We start from the raw sequence: 18,250 nt of genomic DNA on the forward strand, positions 1-18,250 counted from the left end.
TCTCGGTGTTTCACAACGTGTAGCAAAAGGAATCCGCATGAGTTATTTTTGCCCAGAGTGACGGGAGGTCCGCATGTAACCAGTGAACGGACCATATTCCCTCGGCTAGGCCAGGTGGCCGGCCTAAGGGATCCGGATCCACGTGAGCGCCCCGCGGCTTTAGCAAACGAATGATTCACATAAGCCAGGGAAGCCATGCTGCGCTGACTCATACCGAAACGCTCAGCCGAGAAAGCACGTAATTCGAAGCTGGGGCACAAAACAAATCAGAGGTAGGAAGGTATCCGTGAGCATTGAGATTTGAGAGTGCAGAATCGCGAGGCAAACTGTCAAGCAACACACCTTGCCTTGAACACACATTGCCAAGTTGAGCGAACTACCGGCGTCACTGTACCGCTGCGCGAGCCATGCCGCCGCCGCCGCCGCCCGTATCGGCTGACGGCCTGAAGCCGCCGGCCGCCTGGCGACAGGGCACTGCGGCACAGCCGGCCGCCGCCTGCGCCGCGCCGCCTCCTCCTCATCCCCAATCGGACAGTGAACCCCGCGGGCGGCGGCCCGGCACGGCACGCGACTGCGCGCCCGACGCACAGCGACCGGGCGTCCCACGCAGCGCCCCTTCTGCCTCTGCGTATGTTGGTAGGGGAGACGGGGAACGAGGGACGGAGGCCGATCGAAGCTGGAGCGTCTGTCGCAGGCCAGACCCTCCGGTCCGGGCTGACCCGATTCTCACCGACCCTCGGCGGGTCAGCAGACCGGACGCCGTCTGCGAACGCAGGTCACCTGGGTAAGGGGCGGGCACCGGTCACAATAGAGCCGGCGATGGCTCATATCGGCTCTAATACGTCCTGTCAGACAGCCCAAACCACCCTGCAGTGTTATCCGAACAGGACGGACGAACGGACCTGCAGGACGTCCCGGCCGGACAACCTGCTGGCGGCACGGCGTCCCTCCCCGACCTGCCGGCAGCAGGGCGTCCCTCTCGGACCGGCGTGACGGCCGGGTGCAGCCACAGACGCCACACAGAGCCGCGCGTCATAAACTGGGTGCGGTCTGTGCACGCCGCTCCGCGAGGCAGCAGAGCACGCCAGTCACAGGCCCAGAGGGCGCCGCGGCCCGGTCGCTCCGCGAGGCAGCAGAGCCCGCCAGTCACAGGCCCAGAGAGCGCCGCGGCCCGGCTGAGTGAGGCAGCAGGCCCAGAGGGCGCAGCCCGGTCGGCTGAGGCAGTAGAGCACACCGGAGTCACAGGAGGGCGCGGTCCGGCTGAGAGCCTCCGGCCGGCAGTCAGACTCAGACGAGCTGGCAGTCAGACTCGGGCGGACACGCGGCACTGCAGGACAGCACAGGCGGCTCCCCGCACCGCAGACGGCTCCCGCACCGCGGACGGCTCCTGTACCGCAGACGGCTCCTGTACCGCAGACGGCTCCCGCACAGCAGACGGCTCCCGCACCGCAGATGGCTCCCTGTACCGCAGTTGGACCCGACGCGGTGCTGCGCCGGCGGGTATGCCCCGATCGGGCCCGATCGAAACTGCTCGGGCCGCGGCTCCATATGGAGCGGCCGGCTGCACCACAGGTCTGCCCGGGAGACCCCGCTCCAGTCAGTCGACCGATCGATACCCATCTCCCGGTGTATGTACGGTCGGAAAGTCGGTAATTACATCCGCTCCGAGGAGCGGCCGTTCCACCACCTTTTATCAGAGAGCTAATGGAATGAGAAGCCGTGGGCAGACAAATGCAGCAGCTGGAAGGCCTGAGTTAAAAACCGATCAGTGACAGGTCAGCTATGCTCGGTACAGTATAGACCCTGGGGTAGTCCCTCCACCTTGGCCAACTGGCAGTTCAACAATCACCTGTTTTGACCCCTGGCCTTGCGAGAAACGGCCCGAGCCAGTGGAATGGGGCTAATCGCCCGTCGGGAGCAACACTTGAAAAAAGGCATCGGAAAATCATACCTGGTTGATGATCACCGGAATTCCCCATATCAGAAACTCCGGAAAGAAAAGAACCATCTTAGTCGACAAATCTCGAGGGAAGACGACGACGCGAAACGCCATATTTCGCAAAGGAGCAGCCGGGACCGGGCTCATATGTTGAACAGCCTATTTCCTTTCCGAAGGGCCCGGTCCGGTCAGAGGTGAACGACCCCCTGGGCGCAGGTCAGCTGCGCGACACGGTACCCGAATACACCCGGAAGGAGCACGGTCTGCGCGGACCCGGCGGCTAACGGGCGACACATTACCGGTGACGGCGGTACGTGGCAGAACGTAAACCGCGGCGGCACCGCTACAGGCTGAGGCGCGGCAGCGCGGCCCACATACAGCTCCCCGATATAGCCAGCGACGGAAACCGCCGGTAGCCGGCACAGCACACACGCACACACACAATTACAGGCCGGGCCTTATCGACGTCGGTGGTACAGGCCGCACGCACAGGGCGTGACACACAGGCCTCGGCACACGGACACACCAGAATTCTCCCTCACAGACCGCAGATACGAACCAGACCATGCACCGGTGACACATCCCACAGCACAGATCCGAATTCCGCCTGCCGGTCATCCTGCAGCGGCGGCGCCCGCACAGCACAAACACAGAGACTGCGTGGGCGCCGGCAGCAGCCCTCGCCAGTCAGCCGTCTGTGACCGTCGGCCGTCTGAGCGGTGACATCAGACCGTGCTGTGCGCAGTGCCCCCTCTACCCCCACAGTTCGACCTCCCCCCCCCCCCCCCCCCCCCGGAGAGTGACCGCCGGCCGTCTGAGCGGTGACATCAGACCGTGCTGTGCGCAGTACCCCCTCTACCCCCACAGTTCGACCGCCCCCCCCCCCGGAGAGTGACCGCCGGCCGTCTGAGCGGTGACATCAGACCGTGCCGTGCGCAGTACCCCCTCTACCCCCCCCAGTTCGACCGCCCCCCCCCCCCCCCGGAGAGTGACCGCCGGCCGTCTGAGCGGTGACATAAGACCGTGCTGTGAGCAGTACCCCCTCTACCCCCCCCCCAGTTCGACCGCCCCCCCCCCCCCGGAGAGTGACCGCCGGCCGTCTGAGCGGTGACATCAGACCGTGCTGTGCGCAGTGCCCCCTCTACCCCCACAGTTCGACCGCCGGGCGCCGCCCCCGGAGTCTCCGGCTCCCGGCGGCGACGTCATCGGACTGTGACGTCAGCACCCCCTACGACGCTGATGACGATGGGCGTCACACGCACGGCAAACCCTCGACACACACATTAGCCTGCGTCTGGGAGCCGCACCATAGTCATCACACATGGATCGAACGTGCTGTGGCCCAGCGTGCGCCTACCTTTACTGCCGCCGTCCCTGCAGGCCGGCCAGTCCTCTGAATCGCCGCTGCGGACATACTGTACGAAGCTAGGAGGGTTAAGGCCTGGCTACACTATGCGTTTTCTTCGTGCGTTTTTTGCGTGTTTGCGTGTTTTGCGTGATATCGTTCTAGAAAAAAGAACGATATTACGTTTTTGTGATGTTTTTCACCTTAAATTTTAGTTACATAAGAGTTATATTAGCTTTTGTATGTAACCAAAGTAAAAATTATATTGTTTATAACTTTTTTTCCTAGAACGATATTACGCAAAACACGCAAACCTGCAAAAACGCACGCAGAAAACGCATAGTGTAGCCAGGCCTTTAGGTGGGATGGGATGACGGTGGCCAATAGCTGTAACTGGATGTAGGTGGGACAGTACTGGGTGGCCGCTACTGTAAGTAGCTGGGACAATGCCCGACGGCTGCTACTTAGGTAGCTGGGACAGAGCCCAACGGCTACTACTGTATAGGTAGCTGGGACAGTTCCCCACGGCACCTGCTGTAGGCAGCTGGGACAGTGTCCGACGGCACCTGCTGTACCTAGGTAGCTGAGAGAGTTCCCGACGGCTGCTACTGTAGGTAGCTGGGACAGAGCCCCACGGCAGCTGCTGTAGGTAGCTGGGACAATGCCCAACGGCTGCTACTGTAGGTAGCTGGCACAGAGTCCGACGGCTGCTACTTAGGTAGCTGGGACAGAGCCCGACGGCTGCTACTGTATAGGTAGCTGGGACAGTTCCCCACGGCACCTGCTGTAGGCAGCTGCGACAGTGCCCGACGTGGGACTGCCCGCATGGCGCGCCGACCGCCGTGGTCGGAGTCGGAGCCAGAGTCGGGCCGACGGCGCGGCGCCCAGATGTCCGTCCCGCCATCGATCGGAGCCGGTCGGCCTTCCCCAGAGCGCGCCACCGGGAGGGGGGGGGGGGTTACTGACACTCCCCTCCCCTGTCCCCCAGGGTGCACCACCGGCTAGTGGCCCGACCGACTCTGGAGGAACTGCTGGTCCGGCAAGCGCCCCAACGCGCTTAGATGCATAGGTGGTTGCCGCTGCCTTTTGTTGGGCAATGGTACGTAGGGCAAGGTAAGACACATTTAGCAATGGGCACCATCAGAGCTTTGAGACTCGAATTTATAGTCATTTATCCTAGCCTACCTAATCCGGCGAAACGGTTGTTACGTCGACTTGTTTCCGCGTGGTCGTGCGTGCCTCAAACGCAATGCGGTACAGCATCACTCCAGGCGCGCGCAGTGCGGCACAGCATCACTTCAGGCGCTAACCACTAGTGCCATCTATGGGCAGAAATGGTAAAGAATCTCAGTCCTACGAGTGCGTATTGCGTAAGCAGGGGCGCGTTTGTTTCTGGAATATTCTAAATTGACAGCAGTTTTCTAAATACGATGCTGTGACACGAATCAGCATCGATTCAGTTTTTACCTCATATGATTCAAAGGTGAGAAGCTCCCAGTCACGTTAGAGGTTATTACAAAATCGATGATTTCCTTGGTGTTTATAAATAGCATCTGCTGAAGATCATTGGGTGGGATCGCAGTTCTCAGAGCCGGTAATACAGGCATATTGCAGACTGCTAATGTAACACGTCGTTACACCGGTAGCGGAGGTAGGTACGCAGCGGCGCAATGCAGCACGCTGTTATTATCAATCAATCGCTGACTCGCTCCCACATATAAATGCAGATCCTGAAAGCGTCCGCGCGCTCAGCCTTGCAAATCCCTTGCGTCATTATGCCTGTCGGCACAGTTGCCGCACGATTTGCAAGTTAAATCGAATTGCCAAATCGCCTTGATCCTGTGTTCATGGCCTTCGCAGTTCGTACCCAGCGTGTGTCACCGGCTGTGACACAAACTCACTAGCTCCGTAACTCTGACCCAGAAACGCGACAGGACACTTCGGCACATTCATCCTGGAAGGAGGCCGAAATGCGATGTGGCCTATCGTTTTGTAGTGATAAACAATTAACATCGAGAGAGTACCTTCATAATCACCGCCCGTGGCCGAGTTAGGAGGGCTTGGAACTGGAGCTGAGAGGCGGCTGAACGGGCCACGGTAAAATACGTCTGGTCACGACACGGTAGGCACTGGAGACTATAAGAGACCTGATCCCTTTCCAGTCCGTGACGCCCGCGTCCAGTTTGTCTGTGACGCCTCTCACACGTGACTGGCCGCTGACAAAAACAGCCGGCAGCGCCGACCGGTGTCTGACCGACAAACCTGCCCCTGTTGGCGGCCGGCCGATCACGCCGTGCTGCGAGCGAGTCCCGACCGGCCGACCCCGTCCCGATCAGCTGAGCTGCGCCGGCAAAAACGGCACGGCCCGACCGGTCCGATCATTGAACTGGGCGGGAGGAGGGCGCCTGAGGTGACCCTGTGTGGCAGGGGAGGGGGTCTGTCTGTAGTTGTACGGCAGCTGTTATAGCAAATAACACACCAATGTACCAACCACCTGTGGGATCTGCGAGGCATATCGCCTCACCATCCCCGCGTAACGTTACACACCAGCCCGTTCCGTCCCTGCGCAGTGCGCAGCCCCACCACACAGCCCACCGTTGGCCCGTTTCCTAAATTCACCGGGCCTCTATGTTATGGTGCGCGCCACATTTCTGGCGCTCTCGGCTCGTTATGTAAGGGCCGACATCCCGCCCCGTCGGCGGCTGCCAGCACCTGGCTCCCTGCTCCTCCCCGGCGCGCGCTGACGGCCCGCTGAAGTTCACCGGGTGCGGCCAGTAACCTCGCTGCAGCGCGTGAGTCTGCAACAACAACAACAAACGCGGCCGACGGCAGCGCCGGCCGCCCCAGGCGGCGACCCGCCGCGCCGGGCCGAGCCGGTCGGCGCACCACGTCATGGGCACGTGACAGGCCGGCCGGGCCGCGCTGCGTAGCACGCCCCAGTCACGTGCACCGCCGGCTGCGCGGAAGTGGGCCAGGGAGCCCGCCGAGCGTTCTGTTGTGGCGCGGAGAGCGGCGCGTCCTCCGTCGAGCGCGGCACGCGACGCGACGCCAGCTGAGCGCCCGAGCCGCGCGCGCCGCGAGCCGTGACCCGTCCTCAGCCACAAACACCGCACCCCACCAACACCGCAGTCACGGCTGGCTACACTGAGCCTGCGGCGTAATACACGGGGACAGGTGAGCGGCGACTCGGCTGGTTCGCGGTGCGTCGCGCGGCGGTCGGGGCCCCGGCGGAGAGTTGCGCAGTCGCGGCGCGGTGAAGGTGGACAGCCCGCCGCTCCCCAACTTGGCGCTCCTACTCGACAGACCCGGCGACACTGAGGCTCCGGCCCGAGCCCCGAGCTCGGCCGCCTCTCCAGAGCTCACGGCCGCGGCCAGAGCGGCTCGCTGCGTACCCGGGCTCAGCGGCTCAGAGACTCACTGCACGTCCCGCAGCGGCTCACCGGCTCAGAGGCTAACTGCGTCCCAGCGCGGCTCACCCGAGCAGAACAGGCGGCGGTTTGTTCAGTGAGCTTTGGTCGAGATTTACTTCTAAAAATCGTCGCCAGCTGCCACAGCAGAACTGGCAGCTCGATTGACAGATGCCACTTCACGGGTCTTGCTGAACAGAAGACTGGCCCACGTTGACTGCCAGCAGATCGGTGACTAACTAGCCGGGTTGGTTTTCGAACAGTGGCTACTTTTTACATCCAAGGTATCACCCGTTTTAGAAAACGCTGACTCATGGCTGACGCTGTGAGTAAAAAATGTTTGCCTGATCAGCAGGAACTAATCTCTATGTTCTGACACGCTTGCCGTGAGCTTGTACAGAACACAAACAAAGTCGGGCGGCACGTGTTGGCACAAAAAGTCCCGACTACCGTGATGCTAGGTTTTCCATGGTGAATCCGACTGTGTTTATTTTCTGTGATTTTCACTGGATCGGGTCTGGTCACACCTGTGAGATATCAGTGGCGCCCGCACAGCAGCCGGTGCGCCGGGAAGGGCTCCATCAGACGGCTCCTCCGGCGTGTCTGCAGCACAAACATGGCAGACGGGAGGCCCGTATAGACGACGGCTGACCCCATTCCGCAGAAACACCCCCGCCCCCATCCCCCCACCCCGTCAGGAGCCGTTCATGACCTCGAGGCCAGTTTTAGACGCCGGGCGCGTTCTGCGCAGCACATTTTCCTCACAGTTGTATGGTATGACGCACACGGTGGAGGCGTCCCTCCGTTCGGCAGCTCGCGGCGCCATCCCGGATGGGTGGCTCTGAATGAGAGTGCCGACCAGTCCACCGACCTGTGACATGTGACCTGTGACCCGTGCACTGTGCAGTCCTCTGTCCCGCCGTGGCGCTTCCCTCAGTCCCGCCGCTGCGTTATATAACCTCCAGTCGGCAGACCCCACCAGTCCGCCGCCCTCCCGCCGCGCTGTGAAGTCCTCTTCAGTCCGCCGACCGCCGCCGTCCTCCCGCCGCGCTGTGAAGTCCTCTTCAGTCCGCCGACCGCCGCCGTCCTCCCGCCGCGCTGTGAAGTCCTCTCCAGTCCGCCGCCCTCCCGCCGCGCTGTGAAGTCCTCTCCAGTCCGCCGACCGCCGCCGTCCTCCCGCCGCGCTGTGAAGTCCTCTCCAGTCCGCCGACCGCCGCCGTCCTCCCGCCGCGCTGTGAAGTCCTCTCCAGTCCGCCGCCCTCCCGCCGCGCTGTGAAGTCCTCTCCAGTCCGCCGACCGCCGCCGTCCTCCCGCCGCGCTGTGAAGTCCTCTCCAGTCCGCCGACCGCCGCCGTCCTCCCGCCGCGCTGTGAAGTCCTCTCCAGTCCGCCGCCCTCCCGCCGCGCTGTGAAGTCCTCTCCAGTCCGCCGACCGCCGCCGTCCTCCCGCAGCGCTGTGAAGTCCTCTCCAGTCCGCCGACCGCCGCCGTCCTCCCGCAGCGCTGTGAAGTCCTCTCCAGTCCGCCGACCGCCGCCGTCCTCCCGCCGCGCTGTGAAGTCCTCTCCAGTTCGCCGCCCTCCCGCCGCGCTGTGAAGTCCTCTCCAGTTCGCCGCCCGCCGCCGTCCTCTCACCGCGCTGTGAAGTCCTCTCCAGTCCGCCGACCGCCGCCGCCCTCCCGCCGCGCTGTGAAGTCCTCTCCAGTCCGCCGCCCTCCCGCCGCGCTGTGAAGTCCTCTCCAGTCCGCCGCCCGCCGCCGCCCGGACGCCGCGGGGTCACGGCCAGTGCGGTGGGTCCGTGGCGTCCCGTAACCAGCCATAATGCAGGCGGCCTTCAGCGGCAGACGGAGGCATCTCAGACAGCCGGGCGCGGCGGCCGGAGTCGCCATCACCGGACTGAGCTCGGGTGACGCCCTCCTATACACCACAGCCAGGGCACGCCGCGGCTCCGGCTGCAGGGTAGCGATTAGGGCCGTGATGTCTCACGATCAGGGAACAGGCCGTGCCGTGACGGCAAGAGGACCAGCCGTGACAGCGTGGGCGACCGTCAGGGCAGTCCGTGGTTACCGTGGGCGACCGTCAGGGCAGTCCGTGGTTACTGACCGTCAGAGCGGTCCATGGTTACCGTGGGTGACCGTCAGGGCAGTCCGTGGTTACTGACCGTCAGGGCAGTCCGTGGTTACTGACCGTCAGAGCGGTCCATGGTTACCGTGGGCGGTCGGCGCTGGCCCGGGCCGCCCGGTCGGCCGGCGCCCGCTGTTACTGCGCAGCCGGCCGCCACCACCGGTCGGTTCCCCGAACCGCCCGGCGTCGGCTCCCGACCGAGACGGCGCACCGCCCGGCCGCCGAGCAAAGCCGGCCACTCTCGCTTTTGACGGAGACTGCCGACTGCAGGCGGCCGCGCCTATGATGCACCTGTCTGGACTAGCAACAATCGATCATAGATCGGAGACGAAAAGCGTACCGAGCAACCGGCTGTCAATGCCGCGGGGAGATCGATAGACGTGAATAGTTAGTGCATACAAAGTCAAGCGTAAGAAATAGCGATACCAATATCAAGTCTGAAAATAATTCATTGTAACAAGCGAAACTGCTGAAGCTCCGAGACGGAAAAAGTTAGTGCCTGTTGGGTCAGAACAGGACTGACGCACGACCCCGGCCACTGCCACTCAAACGACATCAAAGAAGCGTCGGGGCCCCGACAGCCATGTCGAACTCCGTCGGCTCCGAGCACGGCAAAACAGAGCTGCCCTGAGCCCGTCAGCTCAGGATGCGACAAAAAGAGTCAGTTACGCCAGCGGCCGCGGTTCGAACCGACACCGGTGCCGGGGCGGTGTCCGGCGACCACCTGCGCCGCTGAAATCAGTCGCTCCTCGGCCGGGCTCGGCGCCGGGGTAGAGGGACTGTGCAGCCAGCACGGCACTGCATAACAAACAGAACCGCATGCGAGTGGCAAAAACCTGCACAACATTGGATCGGAGGTGTGCACAGGTAAACTGACACTGTGTCAGGGTTCAAAACATGATTGCGTAGGCAATGCGACGTTTGATGGTTAAATAAAGGGGTAACGAAAGTGAGGGTTGAATGTTGACGCTACGGTCTTGCAGCTGAGTAATTCAGTAAATAAATAGCCCTTCCCAGTCCGTTGCCGCTGGTGTTTGGAGCCGGTGCTTTGTCCAAACAGACCGGCGCGAACCGCACCGTCCGTCCGCCCGTCGGAAGGTATCGTGACTCAGCTGGGGAACAATAACAAAGAGCGCCGGCCGCCCGGTGTGAGCGTCTATCAGCAGGTCCGGTCCCAGCGCCGCCGAGCACGACACAGGTCCGGTCCCAGCGTGCTTCGAGCGTGCTCCGAGCACGTCGCAGCGCGCCACCGCCAGAGGGCACGGGAGGCGCACGGCTCGTAAGGACACGGGAAGCGCACGGCTCGTAAGGACACGGGAGGCGCACAGCGTCCTAACAGCGTCGTAACTCCCAGCAGACACAGAGGAGAGCACAGCGTCCCGACGGAAACAGGGAGCGAACAACATCCTAACGGACACGGGGAGCACACGGGGACGATCCAGAGGGCTGTTCACGGACCCTGTGTGCGGTCGGACCGCACACAGCCTCCAAGCTCCGCCCACTGCGTCCCTACGTCAGCCTTGCGTCACCGCACACAGCGACCGCTGTGGCCGGTCGGGACTGGCCACAGCGGACCGTCCACCGCACGCAGCCGTGACGTCAGAGCCGCCTACCCATCCCCTACCCCCACGCCTGCTGGACGTACCGCACACACCGCACGCAGCAGTGTGCGGTGCCCGTGAACACCCCTCAGCTCACCTCGTAAGGGATACCTATAGCCGCACACTGGAGACTAGACGCCGAGCGAAACGTGCATTGCCCAAACAAAGACTGAGGGACTCGTTTCCTGCCTCACACCTGCTGTGGCTGAGATTCTACGCGTCACATCCGCACGGTTCACACATACACTGTCAGCTGCCTATACTGCGTAGTCTATCCCCGAACGTTAATTGTTACGTAACCTTGTGTTTACGCACACACCTGCGGAAAACTACCAGGAGCCGGTGGGTGGGTGGTTGTGCCGCCGGCGGGTTCGGTCGGCCCTCACTGACGGGCAGCGGCCGCTCCCAGCCAGGTTAGCACGCAGTAGACCGCCGCCCAGCCGCCGCCGTCGACAACATCCTGAACGGGCGGCCTTGGCGCCGCCGGCCCATGGATGAACGTATATGACAATGACGGCCTTGGGCGGCGGCGGCGAGCCTCATGCGGAGCTGTGGCGGCTGCGTGGTCCCGGCTCCCCAGGAGAGAGGAGACCGTCCCCGGCTCCGCCAGCGGAAGGGGTGGAGGGGTATAGTTAGGGGTGATCGGTCATCGACACAAACACCTCCGTGAGATTCCCACGGCGCCGGCCCGGTATCCGGCGGGGGTCGCGGTGTTTACCTGAGGGTGGGCGCGGCGGTCGGCGGCTGCTGTGCCGCTCTCTCTGTCTCGATGCTCCTCACGCAGGCAGCTGCCGGGCCGGCCGCGGCGGGCAGTCCGATTCACGTCTGGCGGCGGACCACTCCCCCACCGTGCTCACGGCCGCTCAGCTGAGGGCCGACTGACGACCGACGGCCGCCGCCGCGCGCCGAGCGCCGCCGCCCCCGCACCCCGCCCGCCGCGTGCTCCGCCCCGCGCCCCGGGCACCGCCGCCGGCCACTGTGGACTTTAAATAAGGGTGCGGGGACGCTGCCCTGTTGTGAACCGAACAGAGGGCAGGGAGGGAGGGAATGTCGGCGGCAGGGGTGAAAGGGCTGCGGGCGGCAGGCGACAGCGGACCCGCTCATCGACCGATCGGTAAACAGCGTCAGACCGGCCGGCAGACTGGGCCAGCTGCTCTCCGTCCGCCGACCGGCCGGGAAACAAACACGGACCGGTAGGACGACACGGGACCGGAGATGCAGTGGACTGGACGGGACTGGGTGAGGCCGCATTAGGATGGAATAGGTGACGGATGACGTGAGGAGCATCTGACGGGCGATCGGGCGGACAAAAACGCAGCAGGGAGGGGGACGGCACGGGCCAGCCGACGCTGCGGAGGACCCCCGGGGGCCCCGAGAGCACGCTCCTCCCGCGTGTCCCACCGGCGCGGCTGACGTGACCTGGCTACAGGCGCCGCCCGGAGAGTGGAACGGCCTGCAACAGGTGGCTTTGGCGTTATTGGCGTTTTTACGGCAGCACTGCACCGTTCACGAGAGGCGGTTACCGGTAAGCTGCGAGGGTAAGTACTTACCTGCTTCAGGGTTTATTGATGGTTGGTTCACTCACACATTATGCAGTTAACACAATGTTGACAACTGTCGAAATTTGAGGCTCGGGATAATCATGTAAGTACGTCTAACTATTGTGACATCATGGAGCGGCACAAGGAGCTCTCAGGAGCTCTCAGCATCCCCAGCGGCCGGTCCCAGTTATCTGTGACCGTCTCTCAGGCCTGTCAGCCAAGGACCGGTCAGCCGGGGACGATCACTGGCGCTCCCGCTGCTGGCGGCCGACCGCGGCGTGATCAGCTCGTGATCGGAGCGGCCGACGGCACCGGCCGGGGGCGCCGGGTCGGGGGCGCCCTCTGCCGCCAAACACAGCCAGGACCGACGGAGGGTGCCCGACTTCTCCGAACTCTAACATCTCGAAAAAATAGCCTTAACGACTGGTTGACCTGAAGCCACCTCGGAGCCCAAATTTCTGGCCAATCATTTCACTGCGGTCCTGCACTTTTTGTAGTTACCCGTGTTTGCAGTGTCACTGCCGACTGCACTGCGGGACGGACGGCGGCGGTTTATCGCCACGTCAATAAGAGCGCAGAGCCGCCGCGTCGGCAACGCCCGGTGACCGATTGTTTGCCTACGTAGTGCAAAAAAGTCTGAGCCAATGTCCGTCTGAAAACGCACCGTGCAACAATAACACTGCATTGCTGACATTGGGTAACACTGGCTGACATTGCTGACATTGGGTAACACTGGCTGACATTGCTGACATTGGGTAACACTGGCTGACATTGCTGACGGCGGGTAACACTGGCTGACATTGCTGACATTGGGTAACACTGGCTGACATTGCTGAAATTGGGTAACACCGGCTGACATTGCTGACATTGGGTAACACCGGCTGACATTGCTGACGGCGGGTAACACCGGCTGACATTGCTGACGGCGGGTAACACTGGCTGACATTGCTGACATTGGGTAACACTGGCTGACATTGCTGACATTGGGTAACACCGGCTGACATTGCTGACGGCGGGTAACACCGGCTGACATTGCTGACGGCGGGTAACACTGGCTGACATTGCTGACGGCGGGTAACACTGGCTGACATTGCTGACGGCGGGTAACACTGGCTGACATTGCTGACATTGGGTAACACTGGCTGACATTGCTGACATTGGGTAACACCGGCTGACATTGCTGACATTGGGTAACACTGGCTGACATTGCTGACATTGGGTAACACCGGCTGACATTGCTGACGGCGGGTAACACTGGCTGACATTGCTGACGGCGGGTAACACTGGCTGACATTGCTGACGGCGGGTAACACTGGCTGACATTGCTGACGGCGGGTAACACTGGCTGACATTGCTGACATTGGGTAACACTGGCTGACATTGGGTAACACTGGCTGACATTGCTGACGGCGGGTAACACCGGCTGACATTGCTGACGGCGGGTAACACTGGCTGACATTGCTGACGGCGGGTAACACTGGCTGACATTGCTGACGGCGGGTAACACTGGCTGACATTGCTGACATTGGGTAACACTGGCTGACATTGCTGACGGCGGGTAACACCGGCTGACATTGCTGACGGCGGGTAACACTGGCTGACATTGCTGACATTGGGTAACACCGGCTGACATTGCTGACATTGGGTAACACCGGCTGACATTGCTGACGGCGGGTAACACTGGCTGACATTGCTGACATTGGGTAACACTGGCTGACATTGCTGACGGCGGGTAACACTGGCTGACATTGCTGACGGCGGGTAACACTGGCTGACATTGCTGACGGCGGGTAACACTGGCTGACATTGCTGACGGCGGGTAACACTGGCGGACATTGCTGACGGCGGGTAACACTGGCTGACATTGCTGACGGCGGGTAACACTGGCTGACATTGCTGACGGCGGGTAACACTGGCTGACATTGCTGACGGCGGGTAACACTGGCGGACATTGCTGACGGCGGGTAACACCGGCTGACATTGCTGACGGCGGGTAACACTGGCTGACATTGCTGACATTGGGTAACACCGGCTGACATTGCTGACATTGGGTAACACTGGCTGACATTGCTGACGGCGGGTAACACTGGCTGACATTGCTGACGGCGGGTAACACCGGCTGACATTGCTGACGGCGGGTAACACCGGCTGACATTGCTGACGGCGGGTAACACTGGCGGACGGCTGAGGACGGGTAACACTGGCGGAATCGTTGAAGGCGGCGGAGGTCGGCGCAGGCCGCAGAACGGCTCTGATCAAATAAGCACTGCCGCCTTTGTCTCCGAATATAAGTATGCGAATCCTCTGCTAGCCTCCAGCACTGAAGCAGGTCTCCAAACATCTGATGATGGGTGCTCAGAGCGGTAAACCGGATACCCGTTCCCAGGGCCCTGGCCCCTGTTACCCTCCACAAGCCGTTTACCCTACAAGCCCTATGTCAGAAGCCCCGGTCCACTGATCTGAAGGCGCGGTGGTGCCCGCGGAGGGAGCTGCCTTCGGTCCAGGGTCGGCCACGGTGCGGGTTTACATGACCCGGTGATGACTGCACGAGCTCTGTAGTCTGCGCCGAGCGGACTCGCTCCGTCCCTGGAGACGACCGCCGCTTCCTTACGACGGCCACGCACGCTCCGCTGCCGACTCCGTATATATCGAGTACCGAGAGGCATATAATGCCGTCAGTGTACCGAGCTATCATCTCCTAGCGCAGCGGACGTGTACCGCGCTGTGAACTGCCCACGCAGCGTGCACAGCACCGGCCCCACAACTCCCAACTCCCTGTTGACAGCTCTGCAGCCGCCGGGGGCACAACTACGACTGGGGGCTCGACGTGCTATCCGCCGTGACGCAATCCGTCATTACACGGCGCCTGTAAATGCGCCATTGGCTAAACAATCGCTGCGAGGGGATAATGGCCGTCAATTGCAGGCACGATTGAGCTAATGACACGGATCTCTGACAGCCCTGACAGCCCTCTGAGAGCTCTGAGAGCCCGCTGTCTGAGCTGTGTTGCTCCTCCAGCCCAGCTGTCTGACCTGTGCTGCTCCTCCAACCCCGCTGTCTGAGCTGTGCTGCTCCTCCCACCCCGCTGTCTGCGCTGTGCTGCTCCTCCAACCCCGCTGTCTGAGCTGTGCTGCTCCTCCAACCCCACTGTCTAAGCTGTGCCGCTCCTCCAAACCCGCTGTCTGCGCTGAACCGTTCCTGCACTGCAGTCCCGCTGTCTGCGCTGAACCGTTCCTGCACTGCAGTCCCGCTGTCTGCGCTGAACCGTTCCTGCACTGCAGTCCCGCTGTCTGCGCTGAACCGTTCCCGCAGTCCCGCTGTCTGCGCTGAACCGTTCCTGAAGACCCGCTGTCTGCGCTGAACCGTTCCTGAAGACCCGCTGTCTGAGTCGTGCTGCGCCAGCAGTCCCGCTGTCTGAGTCGTGCCGCTCCTCCATGTGCCGGAGCAGCTCACAGCGATGATGGCCGGGAATGGCGGTCATTTCATCCCGCAGTCGGCCGAGGGAGGGCTGGCCAACCAAAACACGCCTCCCGGGACGGAATTATGCACGGCGCGCCTGTTTATGCAGATGTGGGCGGCGGACGCTCCGTCATCTCCAGGGTCCACATGGCACCGCACTCCCTCGACTCTGCCTCAGACTTTTCCTCAGACTCAGACTCGGTCTCAAACTCAGACTCTGCCTCTTTAGACTCTTCCTTAGATTTTGACTCAGACTCAGACTCTTCCCCAGACTCAGACTCTGCTTCTGCCTCAGACTCTGCCTCAGACTCAGACTCAGATACAGACAGACAGACCTCAGACTCTGCTCAGTGTTCCAAAAGACAGCACGGGTTCACCCGAAGGCGCGTAACCGCCGACTAAAACAGTCGCCGCGATATGAGACTCGGCCGTCATTAGCTCCAGACACGCCAGGCCGCCTCCGGCTCAGCCTCCACACTCCAGTGTCTGTCGTCCCCGCGCCCTGCCGTGTGGTGTCCCGGAGCCACCCACTTGGGAGAAGCACCATCAGCCGATTTCTGGAGCGTGCAGGTGCAGCCTATTTTTATATGTAGCGGTACCAGCGAAGCCTGCGAACGCAGTAACGCTGACAGGTATTATAGCGTAGGGGCTTCTGATGCCTGGCAAAGGCTTATGGGCGATATGTGTCGGTACTGAGGCTTTCACGAATCCCAGACATTAAATCATCATCCCTGATTGCATTTCAAGGTTAACCGGAGTGCCAGCGAGCTTCCGTGTCATGCTATGCTGATTGACGACCAGTTGAGATGGTAACACACTCCAGTTTGTCATAATTAGAGGCGTCGCTGTATTTAGAGCACCACTCCGTGGTCTGGAAGCCCGGTGATTCGCGAGCACTTGTGACTTGGTGCGGGTTTAACTACATTTGCCTTCTGCGGATGGAGCATGACACGGGCTGTCGGTTGTCCGACACCGTGAAACTCGTCCACAGCCCGCTCCCCTCGGCCACATATAGGGGAGAGTGGGGCAAAGCGGCCACCCGGGGCAAAACGGCCACCCATCGTTTTAGCCCTTCATAGCTGGCGTCAGTTCCAATTTATGGTTTCCAATTATACTTCTCTTCACGGTCGTTCGAATGAACCAGACCGGGGTTTCAGGCCCATCACCATTGTTCTGTGAAACACGGAAAAGCATTTCTTGCCAGGTTACCAACTATGTTTACAATTTTTAAATGTTATGTTATTCCATAACCGTTTGGAATTTTTATAAGCGTTCTTGTCCATGCATTGCATGGTTATCGTACATGTATTCTACCAATTTTAATGTTTTTTACCCCACTTATAGCTTAGCTGGAATATTTTTGTCTCGGACGGTATGCGCGGGGCAAAGTGGCCGGGGCAAAGTGGCCACCCCCCAATTGGCCATAAGTTGCTTCCAGCTGGAAAAAAAACATTATTTATATTCAAATGTGTCGTCATGCATTCATCTTGGCCACTTTTCAGTTGCATGAGTTACCAAATAGTGCAATTAAATGTTTATTTTCATGAAATCCTTTCTTTGTTTACCTACAGGTGGAAGATGATAAAGTAAACATTCATCCTCGCTTAACCTTGTCACCATCAAATACCCTAGTCGTACACGAGGCAACTATTTTGTTTCTCATATCGAGACTTGAGAAGATGCCGGTGGCCGCTTTGCCCCAGGGTAAGGGGCAAAGTGGCCAATTTGCATAGGTTTAAAGTCTTGTCAATATCTTTCATATGTGAACGCCTTTGGAAATAAAACGCAGTTGAAATAACAGGCAACTTAATAGGGATCACATTGGTATAGAAAGAATCTTTCCAAGTTTAAAAATCAAGCGTTGGCATCGTGAGAAACGTTAGGGTGGCCGCTTTGCCCCACTCTCCCCTACCGTGACAGAGCACCCCTGGTCACAGTGGTCAGTGACGAGGAGACTCGGTACGGCCGGCGGCGTCACCGCCCGGCACACCGTTACCATGGCGCCACCCCGCTGCACGCGCCGCGGCTCCGGGAAGACCGTTCACACCGGGACAAAGACGGTCAGTTGGTAACAGCTGGCCACACCGGACTATATAGGGCCGCGGCGGTGTGATCGAACCGGCAACCCGAACGGAATCACTGTACAAACAGCGTGTCCTGCAGGGGGGTTCAGCCTCGCCCACCGCCTGCACGGAACCAACACAGAGGGCGGCGGTGTTAACACATCACGGATCAACATCCCGTGAAATGTGGACACCGGACGGCACACCGGACCGAGCGCTGCCCGTGACGCACCGGCCCGGACGCCGTGCCTACTGCCTACGACTGTTTACCGTCTACTTCTACCGCTCAGACCAGACTCTCGGTCCTGACTGCAGGTATATACATAATACAGCTGGGCCCAGTACCCGGTATATTTTCAATCAACTGTGGCAGGGCTGCACGCTATCAGTTCTCCTATAAGCCCATTGGTTTATGTGCTGACCGCGGGTGGTCTCTGTTCGTTCCGGGTATGTTTCCGACATCTGCCGGTGCAGTCTGGTCTCCGGCCGACGGCCGTTCCCGGAGGCGGTCGGCTCGGCTGCAGATCGCGGCACCGCGCTGTCTGGTGCTCGCCTCTCTCTCTCTCTATGAGCCCGCAGCGGCCGTCAGCCCGGCCCGGCCCGGCCCGCTCCACCCTCCCGGCCGACCTCTCCAACACCCCGCGGCCCGGTCCGCCCAGCGGCCGGCTTTCACCAGCGCACAGTCGACTCGGCACTGAACGGAGATGGACCGACAAACAACACTCAGTCGGTCAGGACCGAAATGAGCACGGCCCACTCAGCCAGTACGGCAACAA

General features: G+C 61.1%; 1 protein-coding gene across 1 annotated transcript in view; it reads right to left on the reverse strand.

The window, feature by feature from the left end:
* Positions 1–11,284, reverse strand: part of LOC122384705 (serine/threonine-protein kinase unc-51-like) — a 29,122-nt gene extending 17,838 nt beyond the window's left edge. The window contains exon 1 of the mRNA XM_043372366.1: positions 11,130–11,284. The gene's annotated coding sequence lies outside the window, so the exon portion shown is untranslated. The remainder of the gene's footprint in view (positions 1–11,129) is intronic.
* Between the last annotated feature and the right edge of the window lie 6,966 nt (positions 11,285–18,250).

This window comes from Amphibalanus amphitrite, unplaced genomic scaffold (assembly GCF_019059575.1).
Source record: "Amphibalanus amphitrite isolate SeventyFive unplaced genomic scaffold, NRLGWU_Aamphi_draft 000196F_arrow, whole genome shotgun sequence".
Classification (NCBI taxonomy): domain Eukaryota; kingdom Metazoa; phylum Arthropoda; class Thecostraca; order Balanomorpha; family Balanidae; genus Amphibalanus; species Amphibalanus amphitrite.